The sequence below is a fragment of the Equus asinus genome, chromosome 12, assembly GCF_041296235.1.
Source record: "Equus asinus isolate D_3611 breed Donkey chromosome 12, EquAss-T2T_v2, whole genome shotgun sequence".
In the NCBI taxonomy this organism is placed as follows: domain Eukaryota; kingdom Metazoa; phylum Chordata; class Mammalia; order Perissodactyla; family Equidae; genus Equus; species Equus asinus.
The window spans coordinates 6,708,685-6,732,371 of NC_091801.1; the positions used below are offsets into that span (position 1 = coordinate 6,708,685).

At 39.3% G+C, this 23,687-nt stretch overlaps 1 protein-coding gene across 4 annotated transcripts in view; it reads left to right on the forward strand.

Annotated features, from left to right (window-relative positions):
• Positions 1-23,687, forward strand: part of PAG1 (phosphoprotein membrane anchor with glycosphingolipid microdomains 1) — a 136,947-nt gene that overhangs the window by 41,705 nt on the left and 71,555 nt on the right. For 2 of the 4 annotated variants that reach the window (XM_070481002.1, XM_070481003.1), the window contains exon 2: positions 1,162-1,231. The exons of the other annotated variants lie outside the window; for them this stretch is intronic. The gene's annotated coding sequence lies outside the window, so the exon portion shown is untranslated. The remainder of the gene's footprint in view (positions 1-1,161; positions 1,232-23,687) is intronic. 4 annotated transcript variants of the gene reach the window in all.

The following is a 23,687-nucleotide window of genomic DNA, read 5'->3' on the forward strand; positions in this document are numbered from 1 at the left end:
GCAAATGTGGTCTTCACGCCTTTCCTCTTCCCCTGACCTGTAACTCTCCCTCACCTTCTATTGCACTTTTCTCTTGGAGCTCACATCCAGGAGACTCTTCGACCACGTGGGCGGGGGCCCGTAAGCTGGGATGGGGTTGGGGAGCTCGTGTCTTGCCTGCCGCTGGAGAGTCTGACATGGCAGGTCATGGAGGGACCGCCTCCTTGCTTGTTGTCAGCTTTGCTTTTCCCCTTTGTCTTTCTAACATTGCTTTGCTTTTCCTTTCTTTCTAAGAAATAACTTTCTTTTCCCCATTAAACTTTACCAAAAAAGAAAAAAAGTTGTGTTGATTTACCTCAGTGGATAATTTATCTGAGAACATTCAGTCTCGTTATTGGATCATTCTTTTGCTCCCAATGCTTTTGACTTCCACTTTGCGTATTTTAAGATGCCTTCTTAGATACACAGTCCACAGAAACAGAGTTTTAGATCTGAGATTACATTCCTCAAACTTGATTCACATATCCTCTTGGAAGTAGTAATCTTTGTAAGTGATAGTTTTATCTTAACCATAGGAAACCATGCTAACAAAAATATAGCATGTTTGAAGATGAAGACATAAAATAATATGGCTGAGTCTATTATAACAGTTATCACACAATTCTGTACCGTTTTGGTCCAGCCATCTTTGTTCTGGCAAGGCTGTCGTCTTCTTGAGACAAGCAGTTGTTTTTGTTTGTGTTTTAATCTGTGGTACCTTGCGCACCTCGAAGGGTCCAGGTTTGAGGTGTATGGTGCTAACCCATAGTTACTGTCAGTGTCTGGGAGAAAGAGGTGGAATGAAGCAATGAATCAAAAACAAAGCATGGGCATAATTATTAATCATTGAGAGCACATGTGGTTAATGCCATCATTTTTGCTCTCTTACATATTTAAAATTTGGGATAGTGTATAGGTCGGTGACTATATTTTAAGAGCAAGTTTTAACTTATGTTTTTCAACATTCTTTTTTTTGTAGTATTAAAGTACTAAAGGTTCATTAAATAGTTGTTTGTCCGTTGCTTTCTTTATTACTCAAAATTTTGATAAGTAAAAGAAAAAGTAATCATTTTGCCCTTAGTTATTGCAGTTTTACTCCAGTTCAGAGTTTTGAAATTGTTTCGTCTTGTGTTTCCTTTCCAGAAAGCACGAGGTCATTCTCTTATTTCAGCAGTTGAGTGAAACTTCAGAACAGGGAAAGAGCAATTTCAAGGTATTCATTTATCTGATTTATTCAACATTCTTGCTCATTCAAGCTTGCTTTTAGCTTAACTTTGTCCAGATGTCAGTAGTTTATTCGGGGACCCTTAATTGTAGGACTACAGACACAAAGGTTTGAAACTGAAAAATCTCTAGGGTACTAGCTAGTCCAACTTTGAATTTAGAATTTAGAACCGTGGGTCTTCTGCCAGAGAGACTGACACCAATGGTCATGCTTCCTGCAACATGGTGTTTCCCTTTGGTCAGTGATGGGCACAACCCTGGCTCTGCCTTGTAATACCTGTGTGAGATTGGGCAAAATGCCTACCTCTCTCAATCTCTTTCCTCATCTTTGAGATGGAGATAATAATTGGATACCCTCATGAGTTTCCGGTTCCATACACTGCTCACCACCTCTACCACCACCAACAAAAATACGTGAGGCTGCTTTTTACTGTTAATATTATTAGTGGTATTAGTAATCTCATTTAGTGCTGAGAATAAAGTTGTATCAAAATTCCTTAAGGACCTTGGGTCATCTTTGAATGGAACCAGATCCAAAATTCATGCAACCTAAATGAATGACAGGTTAACACAAAGACATTCGTGTCTGATTTTAGCAATTGGTTGACTGCATGGTTATCAATTTTTATAATGAATCCTGAACTTTGAAGTCCATCCATTTAAAAGATTTACAGACTTCCAGCACTGTGACCTGGCTGACCCCTATCTATCATGCATCATTATCCAGTTCCTCTACAGGCTGGAAAGGAAGGGGTACATCTGGCCTGTGTGTTCCCAATCTCCTCACAGAAGGAATCTTGTGAAATAGGCCACTGTCTTTTAATGAAATCTTTCCTTCAACTCGTTGAGAAATTCTTTCTCTTGCCAGAGTAACCCTTTCTTCCTAGAAGAGCAGAGAGTAATTTCGGGGTCATTTGGGTTCCCCTCTGAGGTCTTTCTAAATATAACTGCAGATCCTGGAAAACAGCCTGCCTTTTGTTAGTTAACTTAGTCTAAAGAATCAGTGCATTGAGAGCTTTGATGATCCTCTCTCCAAAATTGCCTTCCTCTGGTCTCCCAACATTTGACAAGAATCTCAATTCAGGGGTTAAATCTTGTTTTCTCTAATGCACTTCCATTTCCACTAGAACTGCTCGCCTTACGTGTTTTATTTGTGGGCCTGAAATGTAGAACATTTCCCAGTGAGGGGAAGTTAAGATTTAACTGAAGAATCTGTATATTTTAGAATTGATCTCAAATGTCTTAGGAGTGGAATCACAGTCCTCGTAAGTTTCCGGAAAGCATTGTATTGTGTACTGCTTTTTTTGTGTGTAGCTGATTCCTTAAATTTTACTATGAGGATATTTTTATAGCCCCCCACCTTTTTTTTTTCAACTTTAGCCCCAGATTTCCAGTTTGCTCTCTGCCAAATTCCTGACCCCAATGTTTTGATTGTCCTCATTTGTATATCCCAAGCAGCTCTCAAAATTAATATGTGTACAGTGAAGCTGTCTTCCCCACCTCCCTCACTTGTCCTCTCCTTACAGCCAATTCCTTCTCCTGGAATCAGTATTTCAATTAAAGGCGTCACTGTCGACCCCGTAACTCATGCCAGAAATCTACGTCCTCACGTTGCTTCACCCTCTGCGTTCAGTGCACACCAGATTGTGGGTTTAAGATAGTGTATGAAAGTTCCAAGAACAGTGATTAACACTGGTGAGGTCACGTATTAACTGCCCGCTGTCACAGATGTTCACTGTAGATATCTTTCTGCTCGTCCTCTCCTCTGCCTCCCACTGTCACTGTTTTAGTTCTGGCCCTCATCAGCCCTGCGCCAGTCTGTTTCTGGGGTGAACTAATATAGCTCTCTTCCAGCAGACTGTCCCCATTCTAGCTGCCTTGCTGTCTAATTTATAACATGGCTGCCTGCTCAGTGACTTCTGTGGGCCTTGTAACCTTGAGAATAGATCCAAATACCATGGTGTGGGCCTCCATGATCAGTTCTGTGCGCCCCTCCAGCACACTGCCTGGCTTCCTCCACTTTGCAGTCTGTGCTTCATTACGACTGACTTCCTCAGGGTGTTCCAGCAACTTGTGCCCTTTCAGGCACACACGCCCTTGCACCCGCTGTTCTCACTTCCCAGAATGCCCTTGCCCCTTTTGTCTTGATAAATTCCAGTATGTCCTTCAAGATCCACCTCAATTTCCATCTCTTCTGAGAAGCCCTCCTTGATTCCCCCACATATAGCTGGGCTGCCACAATTCTTCAGTCGTATCTCTGATCACACTGTATTTAATTATCCACTTACATACCTGACCCTCTTATAGAAACAAAGCTTGAGGCTAAGATTTGGATCTTATTATTTTTGTATCTACAACATCTAATGAATGCCTTACACATAGTAACACACAGCAGGCTCTCTAATTTCTTTAAATGAGTGTATCTCTGAAACTGTAATAAAGAATAAGATAGTATTTGTGAAGGGTAATCCGAAGCTGTGCTTTTCTCTGACTAAATAGAAGCATTTTTCTCCACAAATGATGTTTTGCCTTCTACTTTGCTTTTAGTATCGATGCATTAAAGAGCCACCAAAGCCCATTTCTGACCCCTTTACCTCTTCTGCTCCCATCAGTACTAACACGGTGGCTGCATACTTTTGGAACTTGTAGTTGTGTATCATTTCCACCTTGGAAGTAGGTTCAGCCAATATCCTCGCCAACTTCAGTGGTCATAGAGGTTGAGTTTATGGTGTGTTAATTTAAGATTCAAAATTTAAATTACCCCAAATTTCCAGAGTTGTTCTTTCTACTTATCAGAAAGACAAGCAGCGATTACGGACAGCATCAGAGTCTGTCTGGTGAGCCGTGAGCCCTCATCGAAATCAACAAATGAGTGCGCTTCTTGAGAGGCAGCCACTAACACAATTAGTGATGCACTGCACCTATGAGCAGCTAGAGGAAAATAATGGGATTCAGTTTTAATTCCAACCAATTCTGAGCAAGACAGCAAGAGTGTTGGCTTTCTGGAGGGGCTTTGTAACCAAAGGTTACCACCAGCCTGTCAGAACTTTCAGTGACTGTCTCCGCTATGAAAACAGACTGGGTGTACGGTGATTGCAGGGCTGGGCAAATGATGAGCTTAGCCAGCTTTTGTCTCGTGTTTGGTCTTTGGCTCACGAAGATGAGGTTAATTTCAGCGTAAGCTGTTAGCTTTATTTTTTAAATCAGGCAATTTTAATAGCAACCTGCTGTGCTCTGAAAAATGTTTAAGAGCAGTGAGAAAGAGCTGAAAATAAATATGTTAAGATGTAAATCTTAGCTGTCTCTAGGCCAACAGTCAAGAAAATGCATTGCAATCAGTCTAATTAAGCTTTATCTTTTTTTTCCGCTATCCTTTTCTGCATTTATTGTGTGTGAGTTTTCTGAGTTATAAAAGCAATATACATATTCGCTATAGAAAGTTAGAAAATGTAATGCTTTCAAGCAAGAAAAAAAGCTTCCCAATGAGGCCATCACCCAGAGAGAACCGTGGTCAGCATCTTGGTTGTTAATTAGCCTTATGGAGTTCTCTCCAAGCAAACATACATACTTTTAAATTTTTGTTATGAAAGCTTTCTCGCACATGAGAGAATTCATTATACAGGGAGTTCTCATATGCTCACAATCTGTATTCACAAATTATCAAGATGTTGCCACCATTGGTTCATCCATCTCTTTTTTTCTCTTTCCTTTCCTCTTTCCTTTTTTTGAAGTATCGGCTAACCACTTTTGAAAGGAGAAGGCGAATCCTGATATACGAGGACCGCGGAAGGCAAGCATTTCCCTTCCCATTTCACGTGCCCTCATTTGCCTTTTATTAGGAAGCAAAAAGTATGGTTTTTCACTTAGTATTACATTGTACTTTGGGGATGAGTAGCCTTAAAGCCCAAGTATGTCACATGCTGGATGGGTATTGATTTTTCCTCTTAAATCAATGTTTCCCTGGGGCATAGTTTTATTTATTCATAAAGCCGAGATGATGTCTGACAGGAGTTACAGCCGTGTAAATCTGTGGTGCGGGCACAATATGAAGAGCTTTTGTGAGACTCAAAAATCAATCCCGACGCTGGAAGGGTAACCTCATAAGCCTGGAAGAGTGCGTTGGCCATGCCTGTAAGTGTAAAGGGAAGATGTGAGCATCTGGTTGTTTCCTTCCTCTGTTTTGTACGCCACTTTTCAAAGGGACCTAAAAGAGGTGTAACTAAAGTTGGAACATCAGGCTGGTACAATCAACGCTTCAGCAGCCATCCCTTGTTGACCCCAAATGTGTCCACTTGCTGTCAAAAGCAGTGCTAGCCCTGTTGATCCAAACCCTGTAATTTTGCCTCATAGTGGAGGGGCCCCAAAGGGTGGGCTTTTCTACCCAATGGGCTGTTAATACGAGTGTTCACTCTGGGCTATTTCCTTCACCTTAGAACACTTTTGTGCACTTGGTGGTATATTAAAGCGTATATAATAGCTCTCTGGAGAGCTAGGCTGTAGAAGTCATGTGTAATTCTAGACGTTGTCACTTTTTGTTGATATATGTGTGCGTATTTTCTATTTTCTTACGTTTTTAACCTATGAAAATTACTATTAGAATTTTTGTAACTTACAGAAAATCTGTGCTGCATTTTTTTCCCTAATCTTAAGTGATTTTTCGAGTGATTAAAAAAAATGCATCCAGTGGCTAAATGTCACCCTCTGGAATTTTACATATCAGTTTCTGTTAGCTGTCTCATCTTCGCGTGGTGGCACTGGTCGGGGAGTCAGACGGCCTAGACACTGGTTTTGTTCTTTACCCCCGGTGAGTGTGTGACCCAGGGTGAATTCCAGAACTTCCCCTGGCCTGTTTTCGTTTATATCGTTGTTTGATTTGCTCATTTATATAAAGGTGTGAGAGTGTGTGAAATTGGTAGGCATTCCCTTGACTTCCATAGTCTTCACTATACCAGGACTCTTCTTTTTAAAAATAACTAGTTGACATTTAGGAAGAAAAAAAAAAGGGAAAGAGGAAATGAAAGAGAAAGAGAAAAAAGGGATGGATGAAGTGAGGGTTATTTCTTCCTGAAGAATAAAGTTTCTTTCCGTTTGAAAGGTCCATGATTTTCTGTGAAAAGAAAAGATCTCAGGTGATGAGCTCAGCTTCCAGTAGCCACAGTTTCTTTAGAAACTTCGGAGCCCTTGAGGACACACTGAGTTTGGAGACTGAGCAGCTGGGTGCTCCAGCCAGGCCCGTGGCTCCCAGGGGGCCCCAGTCCCTCCCCAGAGGGTTGAGAGAAGTCTCTAAGATACTGTCCCTTTGGATCTCAGCTGTTTCCTCTCTCCTGACAGCATCAGTGAGAGCCCCTTTGGAGAAGCGTTCCAAGAACTAGAAGGGAAAGGATATACACCATTCACGCCCTGCTGGTCACATTTGTCTTCCTTTGCCTTGCGGCCTTCCGCCTTGAGTCAACCTAGTGGCATGTCACTGTTTTAGAGTTTTTCCCATTAAGCTCCAAGAACGTTGCTATTCAGTTTATGAATGGATGTCTTACTTGGCAGAAATGGGAAGATTCTAAGAGCTGCTTTTTTGGAGGATGGAAGCTGAGGTTTCAGAAACCTCCAGTTTCCTGGCGTGGAAGGTCTTGTCAGGAGAAGAGGGGTTGGCTGTTGGACTCTAACCATTATGTCAAGGTTATTTGTTGCGTTTCCTAAAAGGCTTTAGCTAAGTCCTCCAAAGTCTTTTTAACATTCATCCAATATTATCAGCTTTATCTTCTTTAATACTGCCCTTTGGCTCTATCTTTTTAAATTAATTAATTATGCACTCCTCTGGGAAGCTGATTCAGAAAGCCATTCTCCCTGACCCTGTGTTTGGTTCCTTTAGAGGCCCCCTTAGCTCACCAAATCAACCCTGGTCATCAAGGAGTGACAGGTGTCACAGCCAGACAGCCCTACATCCAGAATGTTAACATGATGATTTTGAACACTGGACTTCTGGGATCAGCCATAGCTTCTAGTGCTTCTTCTTCTTTTTTTTTTTTTTTTTTTGTGAGGAAGATTGACCCTGAGCTAACATCTTTTGCCAATCTTCCCCTTTTTGCTTGAGAAAGATTGTGGCTGAGCTAACATCTGTGTGAATCTTCCTCTATTTTTATGTGGGATGCTGCCACAGCATGGTGCTAGATCCACACCTGGGATCTGAACCTGTGAACCCCAGGCCACTGAAGTGGAGCATGTGAACTTAACCACTATGCCACCAGGCTGGCCCCCTCCATAGCTTCTAGTACTTTTGATATGTCGCTTGGTTGTGCTGGGACCCGCCCTTCTCTGTGTGTGTCCCACACGTCTCTGTAGGCATCAGGCTAGTTATCCTGATGGCCTCTCTCTGGTGGTTTTAACTATGAAGAATCAGAAAACAGGGAGGAAAAATAAAATAAATAAAAACTTTTCTTAATACTTCGTATAAGGGAAGGACCAAAAGGTTGAGAATTCCGTGAAAATGAATGCTATTTCCCAATGGCACAACCAGAAAATGTAGAAACTGTAGAATGGCAAACTAGGGCTCGCCATCCCTTGAGCACCATCCTTTGCCGTTGCCCAGCAAATGCCCCACAGCACAAAGGCATGCTGTCACACATTAATGCTTAACATTGATGTTTCCACATTTGAATATATATAGTTTATAAAATACGTATATTCAGTTAAAGGTATTGTTAGGCACTTATGAAGCCAAACAGGTTACATTTGCAGAGGACAAGTGAAGTTTAGTTTTTGGTTTAGTGTGTTCTTGACCCCCGATAAAGAAAGCTCTCCTGTTTACTGTAACCGGAGACATGTTTGCCTCCAGAGGATACGAGAGTGTGGGGTCAGCTACAGATAGCAACTCAGAGCTGCACTGGTGACTATCAAGATGAGTGTGCGTGCTTTTCTAGAGAACAGAGGCGTTGATAGTTGAGTTGTTGCGAGTGACGGGATTGAATCATTGTTGACCGATTTCAAATTTCTTTGTCTTATAGGGTTCCTTCTTGTCCTTCAGATCTCAACTTAAGTGTTACGTCCTCAAAAAGGACATCCGCCAAGAGCGCTGGCTCAGGAGCCCCTCAAGGCCCTCCGTCGCTTCTTTCCTCTTTGCCTTTTTAATTCACTCTCCCTGTCTGATCCTCTAGTGTGAATTAGTCTTTTGTCCGTCTTCACCCACAGGGGAGCAAGCTGAGGCCTCATCCGTTTGTTCACCTTGTGTTCTCAGTGCCCAGAGCTGTGCCTGGCATGTAGTGAGCACTCATGCTGTGTTCCTTCCATTCGCCGGCCTTCTTCTCTAGATTTCCCCCTCTTGCCCATCTTTGAGGCCATTTCATCATCACTACCTAGACTAGGGTTTTAGTTTCTCCTCCCCTTGCTTTGGAATTTCTGCACTTCTGTCCTTAACCCATGGTTATTTCCTAGTGGTGGCATCTAATTGGCATGATGATAACACATCTACTGTGTGTTAACACGATAGACGCTTGAGGCAAGTGAGTCACGTTTTCCAAACACAAGGTAGCTTCTGAGAGATTCTGAGAGAGGACCAGAAGCGTGTTTAGGAATTACCTGTACGCTGGTGTGAGCACCTAGGGGCATTTGGATAGAATGTTCTGCTTTGATGGCGCCTGGAGGAATGGCCTGCTGTGGCTTCCTTTTTTTGGTCCTGTTATTTAATTTACCCCTCTGAATGACCCTTTCAGAAGGAAGGTTTTCTTCTTTTGGAAACCACCTCTTATCCCCCAACTCCAGCCCAGAAGCCTAAGAGGCTGATCTTGTTATGTCTGGGAATACAGTTACTACATTTGCTGCTAATGGCTGTATTTTACATGATAATGAATCCAGTCTTTTCTACGAGTCTACTTCTTTTATGCAGAACAGATAGAAATTGGAACGTGTGTGAATCCAACTATTCCTTCAGGGAGCTGAGAAGCTGCTGTAGAGCCGGGATACAATTTTATGGGTCCTCATGTCAGGTGAACGCAAGGAAATGCTGGTTCTGTGGTCGTCAGAGATAATGTTTATTGAGCAAGTTCCTGTAAACAGAAGACAGCTTTTGAATTTCCGGGCCTTTCTTACTTACTTCCTAATTTAGGAAGGTCGACTCGTTTTCGACCATCTTGTACAGTTTGAAGGAGGGACCTCTTGTACATTAGTGGCCTGAAAGCATTAATGACGCTCGTGTTCACTGATTTTCAATAATTTGGAAAAGATATTCCAAATTGGTCCTGACTATTAGTGGAGAAAAGGCAGAAAATTAAATTAGCAGGGGGATTATCCCAAAAGCCTTTTGTAAGTGCTATAAAGTCTCCCAAAATCTAATCCTTCAGAGAAATTTATTTTGTTCTAGAAAGAATAGTTTTCTCTCTCAACTAAAACATCTTTTGTTGATAAGAGATGGATGATAGCCTATGAGTGGAATAGTGGGAATTCTCAATTCTTACTTTAATTTAGCCCTCAACTTGCTGTGATTTACCTTAAAAAACAACCTGGAAGAAACACATTCTTGCACCACTGTGTTCTTTGGTCTATTAATTAGAGTTAACTCTGTAGATTAAAGATAAGGTATACTAATTAATAGTTAAGCCTTTCGGAAGTGCTCATCTGTTACGATGTTGATTTTGGTCTTTTATTGGTGCTTTGGATAAAAAGATGTCTCAGACCCCTGAAAACACTGAACTGTTTAAAAATTTGAAGTTAAGGGTAAGTTTCTCTGGGAAATAGTGGGAAAGAGGCTTGGCTTCTAACTAATAGACAAAATTTGGTGTTTGGCTCTCATGCTAGTGGTCTGCGATAGAACCACAAATATTTGCTTGCTTAATTTGGACTAATAATCTAGTCCTCTATTCTTTTCAAAAGTAGGAGGTTGGAATACTTAGACTTTTTGAGTAAGATAACTGTGTTTTGGAGAGGCCTGTTTACAGACGGTGATTTAGGTCTGAGGAGATAATGGACTCCGGGCATTTAATGGGATTCTAGACAGCTGCTCTGAAGAAGACCCGTGCACAGAAAGCTTTGCATATAATTGCGGGTAGTTCACACACCCTCCCAAAGTTGGCCAAGGATTTTGATATCTATCTATAGGGCCCCAGATAGAGAACCCCTGATTTACCCCTTCCAAGTAGGGGCTATGCTTTTTTTTTTGTGCTATAAATACTGGTCTTTAATCCCTGGCATTAACATAGCACCCAAGGCATATTTGAAGTTTTTTGCCGAGTTTTGTTTAAACAGAAACGGCATTTATTTAGTCCTTTTACAGTGAAGTATATATTTAAGATGTTGACCGTTATTAAAAAAAATAGTTATAAAGTTATATATAGTTATATAGAATAATTACAGAAATAAGCAGACGTGTTTTTAAGCGCTAATCGTTGTATTTCCTCTTGCTGTACCCTCCTTGGCTTCTCTTTAAGATCTAAATACTTCCGCCATTTCATAGGTAAGGATAATTCATCCCAGGGTTCATATTCTTTTGGAAAAGTGAAACACTGACTTTAACTCCATTTCAGCAACACTGGTTAGTTAAATAAATTTAAATTATAATTGGGTATGTTTCATGTGATTATTCAACTTTTTAAAAATGTTTGGAAAAATGGTATCACTAGTAAATAGAATATGAAAGTTCATTATTGTTTACTTATGACCTAAATTCCTTTTTCTTTTTGAGTTAATGGCTTTTCCTGTACTTCCTACTGTCATATATGTAAATCCCTGTGTTAACCATTGTTCCACATATCAAGAAAAAAGGTAAAAATAACTCCAGTTCCATCAGTCTAGGAATTCCTCATCCAGCAGAAGGAACAAAATAAACTGTTAACAGTGGTCACTGCCCTAAGAGAGATATCAAAAATTTGCCAAGAGAAATGGGATCAGGGAATTCTGCAAAGGAGGAAAGATTTGAGCTGGACCTTAGTGGATAAATAGGAGTTGGTTGGACAGAACTATCTTTCGCGGAAGCATTTTTTTTCTGAATGCTAATCCTAGTTTCTGTCAAGACTGAATGCTTATTATAATATTTTCTACGTGGACCCAAAATAGGGACCTGTAGATTCTTACAGTAGATTGGAACACCAGCAGCAAAAAAAAAAAAAAAAAAGCTGGTCCTTCTGGAAGTTTCTATGTATGTACACTAAGAAGAATACACCAAACTTTACTAGAACACTTGGTAAAAGAAAACAACAAAAAGATAAAGAAAGCTGATACTGTTTCCTTTCCTCACACCCCCTCTTCAAGGGAAAAGCAGCATGAGAATTAACAGTGGAGTTGATTTGGGGACCGTTTTAAAGCTGGTGTTAGAAATAGAGCAAAAGTAAGTGTCTTGGATGAGACTGGCCTTGTCCTAGTCATCTTTGTGTCCTTAGCCCCTCAGCCTCACTCAGGGTTATGATGATAATGGCCACCACTTACTGGGTTCTTTCTACACACCAGGTGCAATGATAAAAGGCTTCACTGTCTCTCATCTAACCCTCAGCATAACCTTTTGAGGTGTGAGTGTGATTAAGAGTGAGGGGTCCAGGGCTTTCTGCCTGGTCTGCAATCAGACCTCTCCCACCACTTACCAGCTGTGTCACACAGGCGTGCGTTTTAGCCCCTCTGTGGGTCAGTATCCTCATTTATAGAAGGAGGCGATAATAGTACCTAATTCTGAGGATTGGTATAAATATTAATATATTCTTTGGCCCCCTGCCTAGCGTTAGCTGTTAGCATCATTATCCTCATTTTGCAGTCCTGGGATCTGAGGCTCAGAGGTTAAGTAATTTGCCCAACTTCACACACAGTTAGTGAGAACCAGAGCCAGGGTTTGTGAAGCATCTGTCTGATTGCAAGCCTTATGTAGAGTTTATATCCTTACTGAACTCCAGAGAAATTCAGAACTACGTGTTTTCAATCTTCGTGTCATACTAATTTGCCTTGCACATGTTCTTTCTGGATGACCTTGTCCATTCCCAGGGCTGCATTTGTCATCTGCTTCAGGGGTTGACAAACTATGACCTGCAGGTCGAATGCATTCTGGCACCTGTTTTTATAAATAAAGTTTTATTGGAATATGCACACACTCATTCTTTAGCTATTGTTTATGGCTGCTATTGTGCTAACAATGGCAGAATTGAGTAGTTGTGATAGATCACATGGCCCACAAAGCCTAACGTGTTAACTCTCTGGCCTTGTACAGAAAATGTTCCCATATCCTGATCTTGCTCACTCCTTTCAACCTTTCTCCTGAGATCTTGATTCCTAAATTTAGCCACTCACCAGATTTCTTTACCTTTATGCCCCGCATCCACCTTAAAATCAACATTTACTGAACTAAATTCTTCCTGTGTTTATTTCCCACCCCAGTCAGTTCCTCCTCCTGAGTTTCCTATCACAGTTACTGGGACCACCATATGCCCAAAGTGCTTCTCCCCTTCATATTCCTCCTGTGCCTGATCTGTCACCAAGGCCAGTCCACTGACCATCCAAAATACATCAACGCCTTGAGGACAGCCATCTAGGCTTCGAAGTCACCAATGCTCTTATCATTCTTGTGTTCTCAGGCCCCATCTGCAGTTAGACCAGAAATTCCTTTTACAGTCCCTTAGAAGTTGCCGTCAAGTATACTCAGTGAGCGGTAACTATTGGTGCGTCTCCATCAAGTAAGCCATGGAGAGATGGGTCCATTTCTCAACTGTAGAGACTGCCTCGCAAGTAAGAATTTAGGAGTGCTAAAAAGTCAGACCATTGTAAAATGTGTATTTTCATTATTTGAATACACGAAAGAGAGCATGACTGTTTGATTTATTGAGTTGTCACTTTAAAACTATTCATCATTGATGTTTTAAAATTAAATCTCTGTTCTTTAGGCAGGACCTAACTGGCCAGGGCATAGGGAGTTAAAACGCTAACATTACCATTTTTTCTGATTCATCCAAAAAACGTGTTCAGATAACAGATGCATTTCCATCCTCATCAGTATTACTTGAATATCATTTTAAAGCTCATGATATTATTAAGTCTAAGTTCTCTTTTGTGAATTTAAAATTATGCTATAATAACTGATGAAGAGCATGGAAGAGCATAATGAAAATAAATAAACTTTGAAATTGGAAAGGATTAGTGGGGATAATAAATATCCACCCAGTGGCTTAGCATTTTTGATCTTGGCATTTGTTTTATCCAGTAAATATTTTTTCTTAGTCCTTGAGTTTCAGTTTCTCTATCTGAAAAATTATGCAGGAGCAGCCTTTGTTTTCAAGAACAACAGAGATGTTTATAGTATTTAAGTCAAAAGCAGAGGTCATAAATTAATTCTAATCCTCTGAGCAAAGACATTAGCCTTTGTGTAACATAAGGATTCGGGCTTGTTCACACGAAATAATCCCAAGAATAATAATAGTTCCCCGTGCTCAACAGTGATCTTGAAGATTAATATTTTTCTTTGGTGAATGATTATGTAATACATTAATAAGCTTCTCCAAATGCTTCCTGAAATTTTAATTATCTGTAGACTCTCAAAGCTATATTTTGATCAGACATGAAAAGGAATGATGTAGCTCAATTACTGTCAAATTAAGGATGATTTTACATTCTGATTTAGAGAAAAATGCCACCCACCCATCAGGCTTCAAAATAACTGAAATACTTAGAGAAAAAAAGTAAGTGGTTAAGGACATTAAAAGAGTGTGTCAGTGCCCCATTGTCCAGGTAGCCTCTTGCAACAGAGGTGGCTTCAGCTGCCGCTGTTACTCTTTCACTGTTGCGTCTGCTTGCTGGTGGTGGTGGTGCCCGCAACAGACCTCACACCTAAGCTGAGGGGTGGCATGTAAAGTCTCACTACAAGGTGTCACATAAAAATCACTTTCAAGTCTTTAGTGAGTAGGTTTTAGCAGGTCAATAGTCCCATCCAGTGATCTTTTCCTAAGAAGTAGGCAGTTTGGGGCAGAACAAAGAGCTAGAGCCTTCTGTTGGAAGTCTGACTGTAATGGAAATTGTGTAGCTTTTGGTGAGTCCCTGAACCCCTCTTTATTTTTAAAATGGGAATAATAATCTTTACTTTATAAAAGTTGTAAAGGGTACGAATAAGGTTTGCAGAGCACCCGGCAGTTGGCCGATGCTTAGGAAATTGTGGTGGTAGTGGTTGTTGATGTTATAACAATAATAATCACCACCACCATATTGGAGACATCACACTCGTTAATTCTGTCATCTCTGTTCAGTTTTCTGATGTCGTCCTTGTCACTCAGAGGTGCTCCAGTTAGCCGAGTGAAGGAAGAGTAATCTCAATGTTGATAAATAAATAGCTCTTCTTTGATGCTATCCTTTCTATCATATAAGATCATGACTTCGTGTTATTGAGAAAAATGTGCAAAAAGTCATCGTGCAAATATTCATCACAGCACATTTTTTAAAAAATGAAAATTTGGAAACTACTTGACTCAACAGTGGGGAAGTGTCTAAGGATATAAAAATATATAATATTTTATAATTTTTAAAAATGACATATGCAGGTTGTTTTGAAACATGGAAATGCAGATCTGACATCATAACTGAAAGTGGTACCTAACAGTGTTTCTTCACGAATGGCAACTTTGTAAGTGTTTCTATAAAATTAAAGATCAAAGGAAACTTCAGAATACAATAAGTAGGATTTTAATGTTCATTGGTTTCTTTGGTTCCCACAAAGTTGTTTAACTTGGTGAAAATTGTTATGACTTATTTGTCTTAAGAATGAATAAACTTCATTTACTCATTTCTAATGAGAAAGTGCTTCAGTGTTCCTAATGATAGGCTTGAAGATGAACTTTTGGGATAAAATTCTTTTGTAAATTAGACCTCTGCTGATGCTATTGTTTCTTTCCCCTGGGTTGCCAAAACCTTGTGTATGTTCGATAAACTGAAGAAGGTGGGGAGGTTAAACAGAAGATTTAGGTTTTTAATTAATCCAACACAAATACAGAAATGCATAAATAGGTGTATCATTCTATAGTAATTTATGTGGCCATCTGGGACCTGATGGTTTAAAAAGCTTCCATGGTTTTTAAAGGGTACCTGACAGTGATTTATATAAATCAGGACTTCTCTGTGTTCTCATTTTCCTGTTTCCTCTGATCACATCTAACAGGGACTCTGCTCATTTTACAGCAGGGAGCAAGCCTTCAGGCACTGGGGATGATGCTAAACTTGGGCGTGTGATAAAGCTGGCTTCACAGTTATCCACCCCAGCCTTCAAACAGTATCAGAGACAGCTTTCAGATTGACACAGAAAAATACACTGCCTAGGAAATGATGCTGCATTTATTAAGAGGTTTTTAAGAAATATTTAGACTTTATCTCAAGAAAAGTGTAGCACGAAGTTACAATCCTGCAGAGAAAGAAAGAGTGCTGGAAGGAGATGGGCCACTGAAATGCACGTTGGCACTCTTCTCTACTTGTTTAATTCTGGAAGACTGACAACTCCTGGAGGTGTGAGGTGGTGAGTTTGCATTTGGTTTGTAATGAGCACAGGTTCTGCTGTGTTCTGCCAGCCCATCAGCCAGCAAGTGAGGCTGCAATTGTGGGGTCAGCTCACTGGCTGATGGACGCCTGCCGTGACTTTTTTTCTTTCATTGCCTCATTGGGTTTCTCCACATTGTGTTTGCCTATCGGTCTGTTTGTCTGTTTTCCTACCTGGAAGAAAACCTGCCTTAAATCCAAATGTATTTACTACTCACGAATTAATTTATGCGCATAGATAGATAAAAAGCAGTGTGGGTACCATTCCTTTTCATTTCATGGATCTTCTCTCTCACATAGAGTATGACATTTTTGACAACTGCATCTATGAAGGGGCAATCTCATATTAAAATTGTAGCATGAGACCTGCAGAGTGGTCCTGGGACCTCAGATCTCTGTGATTTTTAGATGCCTAAAACTCAAACTGAATTTCAAAAAAAGATCGTCTCCCCCGACATTCTCATGCCTGTTCCTGTGAATGTTTAAATCTGTATCATTAGATAAATTCTGACATTTTGGTACATGAATGAGGGAGGCTAATTTATGTGATTAAATTCTCATTCTTCTGATAGAAGATTAAACGTGTCATTGAAAAATGCCAAAGGATATTTTTAATTTGGAGTCTCAATTTTAATTGAAACACTGTCATTCTAATTTGAGCACTGAGTAGTAAAAATGAAACGTTTGGTTTTTTCTATTGAAGTGTAGTTGACATACAATATTATATTAGTTTCAGATGTACAACATAATGATTCAACATTTATATACATTTTTAATTTTTTGAGGAATCTCCATACTGTTTTCCATAGCAGTTGCACCAATTTACATTCCCACCAACAGTGCATGTGGGGGGTTCCCTTTTCTCCACATCTTTGCCAACACTTGTTATTTTTTTTCTTTTTGATGATAGCCATTCTGACGAGTATAAAGTGATATCTCACTGTGGTTTTGATTTGCATTTCCCTGATGATTAGTGATGTGGAGCATCTTTTCATGTGTCTGTTGGCCATTTGTGTGTCTTCTTTGGAAAAATGTCTGTTCAGGTCCTCTGTCCATTTTTTAATCAGAGTGTTTTTGCTGCTGAGTTGTGTGAGTTCTTCGTATATTTTGGATTTAACCCCTTATCAGATGTATCATTTGCAAATATCTTCTCCCATTCAGTAGGTTGCCGTTTTGTTTTGTTGCTGGTTTCCTTTGCTGTGCAAAAGGTTTTTAGTTTGGTGTAGTCCCATTTGTTTATTTTGACTTTTGTTGCCTTTACCTGAGGAGACAGATCCAAAAAGATATTGCCAAGACCGATGTCAAAGAGCTGACTGCCTGTGTTTTCTTCTAGGAGTTTTATGGTTTCAGGTCTTACATTTAAGTATTTAATCCATTTTGAGGTTATTTTTGTGTAGAGTGTAAGAAAGTGGTCCAGTTTCATTCTTTTGCATGTAGCTGTCTAGTTTTCCCAACACTATTTATTGACAAAACTGTCCTTTCCCCACTGTATATTCTCACCTCCTTTGTCATAGATCAATTGACCATGTAAGCATGGGTTTATTTCTGGCCTTTATTTCGGTTCCTTTGATCTATGTGACTGTTTTTGTGCCAATGCCATGCAGTTTTGATTACTGTAGTGTTTTAGTCTATTTTGAAATCAGGGTCCATTATACCTCCAGCTTTGTTCTGCTTTCTCCAGATTGCTTTGGCTATTCACGGCTTTTGGTGGGTCCATACAAATTTTAGGATTATTTGTTCTAGTTCTGTGAAAAACGCCAGGGGTGTTTTGATAGGATTGCACTGAATCTGTAGATTGCTTTGGGTAGTGTGGACATTTTAACAATATTAATTCTTCCAATCCATGAGCATGGTGTATCTTTCCATTTATTTGTGTCACCTTCAGTTTCTTTTATCAACGTCATATAGTTTTCAGAGTACAGGTATTTCACCTCCTTGGTTAAATTTATTCCTAGGTATCTTAACTGTTTTTGATGCAATTATAAATGAGATTGTTTTCTTGATTTCTCTTTCTGAGAACAGATTTCTGTATATTGATTTTATATTTTTTTGTATCTTTTGCAACTTTATGGAATTTATTAGTTCTAATATTTTTTTCAGTGGAGTGTTTATGGTTTTCTATATATAGTATTGTGTCATCTGCAAATACTGACAGTTTTAGTTCTTCCTTTCTGATTAGGTTGCTTTTTATTTCTTTTTCTTGTCTGATTGCTGTAACTAGGAATTTCAATACTATGTTGAATAAAAGTGGCAAGAGTGGGCATCCTTGTCTTGTTCCTGATCTTAGAGGAAACACTTTTAGCTATTCACCACTGAGTATTATGTTAGCTGTGGGTTTGTCATATATGGCCTTTGTTATGTTGAGATATGTTCCCTCTTTACCCACTTTGTTGAGAGTTTTCATCCCTAAACAAATGTTGAATTTTGTCAAATGCATTTTCTGCATGTATTGAGATGATCATATGATTTTTATCCTTCATTTTGTTAATGTGGTGTATGACATTGATTGATTTGCAGATATTCAACCATCGTTACATCCCTGGGATAAATCCCACTTGATCATAGTGTATGATCTTTTTAATGTATTGTTGAATTTGGTTTGCTAATATTTTGTTGAGGATTTTTGCATCTATGTTCATCAGTGATATTGACCTGTATTTTTTTGTGTGTGAGGATGTCTTTGTCTGGTTTTGGTATCAGGGTGGTGCTGGCCTTATAAAATGAATTTGGAAGCATTCCTTCCTCTTCAATTTTTTGGAATAGTTTAACAAAGGTTGGTGTTAACTCTTCTTGAAATGTTTAGTAAAATTCACCTGTGAAGCTGTCTGGTCCTAGACTTTTGTTTGTTTGAAGTTTTTTGATTATGATTCAATTTCATTACTACTAATTGATCTGTTCAGCTTTCCATTTCTTCCTGCTTTAGTCTTGGAAAGTTGTATGTTTCCAGGAATTTATCCATTTCTTCTAGGCTGTCCATTTCATTGCCGTATAATTGTTCATAGTAATCTCATGATCCTTTGTATCTCTGTGGTGTCCATTGTAAATTTCTCCTCTTTTGTTTCTGATTTGATGTATTTAGGCCCTCTCTCTTTCTTTCTTGATGCATCTAGCTAAAAGTTTATCAATTTTGTTTATCTTTTCAAAGAACCAGCTCTTAGTTTCATTGATCTTTTCTATTGTTTTTTAGTCTCTATTTCATTTATTTCCACTCTGATCTTTATTATTTCCTTCCTTCTATTAACTCCAGTCTTTGTTCTTGTTTTTCTAGTTCCTTTAGGTGTAATGTTGGATTGATTATTTGGGATTTTTCTTCTTTGTTGAGGTAGGCCTGTGTTGCTTTAAACTTCCCTCTTAAACTGCTTTTGCTGCATCCCATAGGTTTTGGAATGTTATGTTTCCATTTTCATTTGTCTCCAGGTGCTTTTTGATTTCTTTTTGATATCTTCATTGATCCTTTGGTTGTTTAGTGGCATGTTGTTTAGCCTCCATGTGTTTGTGTTTTTTCCAGTTTTCTTCTTGTAATTAATTTCTAGTTTCATATTGTGGTCAGAAAAGGTGCTTGATGTGATTTCAGTCCTCTTAAATTTATTGAGACTTGTTTATGGCCTAAGGTGTGATCCCTCCTGGTGAATGTTCCACGTGTGCTTGAAAGGATCATGTATTCTGCTGTTTTTAGATGGAATATTCTGTATGTATCTATCAAGTCCATCTGGACTAATGTTTCATTTAAGACCAATGTTTCCTTGTTGATTTTCTTTCTGGATGATCTATCCATTGATATAAGTGGGATGTTGAAAGTCCTTTACTATGATTTTATTACCATTGATTTTTCTCTTTATGTCTGTTAATATTTGGTCTATGTATTCAGGTGGTCGTATAACATGGTCTTAATTTCTAAAGTAAATAATTGAGTTGTATTAATTTTAAAGCAGTCTTCCCTAGTTTTGCTTTTATGGAAAAAATATTTGCAAACTTATTTTTGTTTTTATCCATATGTAAAATAAAAATAGTACATTGAACATGCCGTGTGCATGTTGATGACTGGTCCTATGGCAAATAAGATTACCAGAGGGAGAGACCAGGAAAGTAGGGACTGTGTCTATCCCCAGCCCCAACATGGGGTTTTTTACATAGTAGGTGCTCGGTAACTATTTATTGAATCTCCAAGTGAATGATTAAGTACTGGGAGTCAGCAATCTGGACTGGAGGGCCGGCCCTGCCTGTCCTTAGCAATATCACTAAATCTTTCTGAGCCTCAGTTTCCCCATTTGTAAAGTGGGTGTGTTTGCTCTGTCATTTTAGCAGGAGACTATGAGAGTCAAAGGAAAAATGTCTGACACATCTTTGAAAATTAGAAAGGGCTTTCTATAAGCAATCATTACTAGCATTATTATTGTGTTGTTATGTACTGCTTGTTAGCACCATATATTCATTAGTACTGACATCCAGTTAGCCTTCAATAAATGCAAGTTTAAATAAAAAAAGATAGTATGCTGAAAATAAAATTGAAGAAAAATTAGTAGTTTATCCACTAATTGACCTCTAAAGTTTTTTAAAACATTGTATTTATTTTGACATAATTGTAATCCTTTGTGTATTTAATTTACTTTTGTTTTTTCATGGGGGAACATTCAAAAACATGTACTTAGTCAACTAAATCATTATTTCTCAGCAACATTGCACATGAATAGCTTTTTATGTATCTATGAGGCTTTTATGTAAGAATGAGCAAAGGATAATGTAGCAAATAATATGAAGGTTTAACATGTAGGTAAAGGAAAACTTGGTTTATGATGGATTGCCATCAGTGCTTTGGAAATTAGATTTGAATATATATCACATAAAATTCACTCTTAGAGGTGCTGTAAATTTAATGACAGGATTTTGTTGAAATGAGATCTTGTGTGTTTTGATGGAGAAAATCTGTCAGAATGTGCTTTATCTTTTATTCTCTCTTCTTGCTCAGTGTGCAGTTAAATTTACTCTGCTGAATCACAGTAGGTAACATATATTAATTTTATACTCACTTTGCCTGTATTAACTTTATGCTAACACTGCTGATAAGTGACACCAAAAATGTGTTAATAAGCTCATAACCATTAACTGGAATCACACTTATTGTAGTCCTAAGATTTGTTTTTTTTTAATCCTCTCTACGTATCCTTAGTTAGATGAGGTGCTCATGACTGAACTTATTTGAGTTTGTGTTTACTATAGGTTGGGCATTGTGGTGAAGCACTAGGTGGCAAAGACTTATGAGACATGACTCAAAATTGTGTTCAGACGGGCAGATAGGACACAATCTCACATCAATTTTTAAAGCCATCTAATCAATATTTGTATCCTTACGTATATGAATGATGCTGGAGTCTTTGGTGAAAACCACGATAATGACACCCCTCTGGCCCTCCCAAGTTCTGAAAAAAATTAAGAGATAGGATAAAATAATTGGTAGGAAAGTCTCAAATATCACCTTTGTTACTTGTAAAGGCCAGGTTGGAGGGCAGGATTTATTTGTTGTGCTTATTTGGAACCCCAGAATTGAGCACAAGCCACACTGCCCGGAACAGCCCTCTCTGTGGGCCCAAAGGATGAACTCAAGCGATGGCATAGAGGATCAGAGGAAAACTCACGTTCCTAGAGGGCGGCTCCCCTCCCTGGAGGAAGAAGGGAGGAGCTGAGCCCAGTGCACCTAGTTATGCTTCCCCAGATCACTCCTTAGGTAAGTCATTCCACTTCCCCTTCAACTGAAAGGAAGAGAGGGAATGACCCAGAAGTGTTATCTGCTTGAACAGTGTGGGAAAAAAGGATTCACCCCCAAAATAGGACAAGTAAGGTAATATTTGATGTCAGTGGAACTAGGCAGACTCTAAAGACAGAAGGAAAAGAATAAGCCTTACAAAGAAGGACCATCAGGACTTAGAGCTAAGTGATCATGGAGAAGGGGGTAGAACATTCGAAGCTTGAATGATACCAGCAAAGGCACGGGCAGGGGAGGGCGAGTTTGTGTTGGAAAGGAGGTCCGGCTGGCGGGTCAGGCTACAGAGGGCTGGGCAGTCCCTCCCACAGGAACTAGGGAGCTCCCTCCTTACCTAAGTGGCACACTTGAGTATTTCTTTGTGAATGTGTGTAAGAGGTATTTTTTTTTCTTTATTGCATCCTAGCGCATTGAACTCTGAGAATGTTTTTTCATATATTTGCATGATTCTCTCCATAATTTATCTTGGCTAATCACATTTAACTATAGGCGTTCCAAGTATATATTGAACTCTGTGACTGATCATCAGATTTCAATAGCGAAGTAGTAAGTTTTTTTTAAAAGATTTTATTTTTTTCCTTTTTCTTCCCCAAAGGCCCCCAGTACATAGTTGTATATTCTTCATTGTGGGTCCTTCTAGTTGTGGCATGTAGCACGCTGCCTCAGTGTGGTTTGATGAGCAGTGCCATGTCCGCGCCCAGGATTTGAACCAATGAAACACTAGGCCACCTGCAGCGAAGCACATGAAATTAACCACTCGGCCACGGGGCCAGCCCCCGAAGTAGTAATTTTTGAAGTGTGTGACCTACGTAAGGACATGTTGCGGAGAGAAATTATTCCCTCCCTTTCCATGTTAAAGATCTTGTTTGTGGTTACATTAAAAACTACCTCTAAAAAAGCTTTGTTTCTAAGATAGTTTTCAAAACTGAAGTTTGTAGTAAGTATCAATCTGGGTGGACCCAGTGGAATCCTGCTCACTGGGTCACGCTTGAATACGTTCATGAGCCAAGAACCTATTGATTTTGAAGGCTTCTTCTGTTGCTTAAGTGATTATAGTGTACATTTCTCCAAAATAAAGCCCTTAGAAATGGGGCTTCAACGCATGGTAACAATCAATAATGAAATGGTTTATTGCATAGATTTTGTTATTCCATGCATTAAATCATGTTTGCTCCAAAACAATGTTACTGCAAAGGAAAAAAGTCTCGTTAGTAGGGTGAGACTCTGAGATGGGTGTATCCTGCGCCACGTAAAGCAATTGTTCGCTGAATTTTGCTGATGCTTTGGGTATGGAGCGGTGGGAGGAGAGAAAACCCATTAGCTACATGCCCTGTCTTCAAGGGGTTTGAAACGTCACTGGGGAGATAAGACAAGCATTTGCATGATACGTGGTAGATACCAGAGTATGTGAATGAACACCATGGTGTCTGCTTTTAGCCATTCATTCCCTCATTTAGTCAGAAGACAGTGAACAGCTTGGCAAGTGTTAAAGATGTGGTGTCCTTTGCCCGACACCCTGACAAATGCTACTGTCTTCACTAAGCGCTGAGGTCACTGGATTTTCCATAACTGCTATCCCCTCCACTATCTAAAACTCAGTAGATTTTAAGAGTTGGCTTCTTGGCCATCATTTATCATTTTGTCTTAGTTCCCTCCTAGCTCTCATGTTTATTGAACTAAGTGTATCTCTAATGACACGGGAAAAAGAAGAGAGAATTAGATACTTTAAGACGAAAGGAAAGTTCTGAGGCCTAGTTATGCTGCTATAACTGCGCAATAGGACGGTCAGAGTCAATGGGCCTGACGTGAGAAGTCCCAGTGTCTGTCAAGTTTTCCTTAGGATGCTGTAAACATTCAGGCTGTGGTTTTGTGTTTGTTTATTTTCTTTTTTATTAGTACAGAAGGTTTGTTTTATTTTATCTGTGTGGATGTTTGGCTGCTAAAAAGTTGACCTGTTTTAACAGAAATTTTTGTGGACTGGATTAGATTAAATGAACCATACATTTTTTTTAAACAGCTTTATTGAGTTATAATTCACATACCATACAATTCACTCATTTCAATGTCCAGTTCAGTGACTTTCAGTATATTCAGAATTTTGCATTCAGCACCACAATTTTAGAACATTCTCATTACTCTAAAAAGAAGTCCCTCACCCCTTAGCTGTCACCCTCCCCCACAGTTTCTCCATCTCCCACCCTCTTCCAGCCCGAGG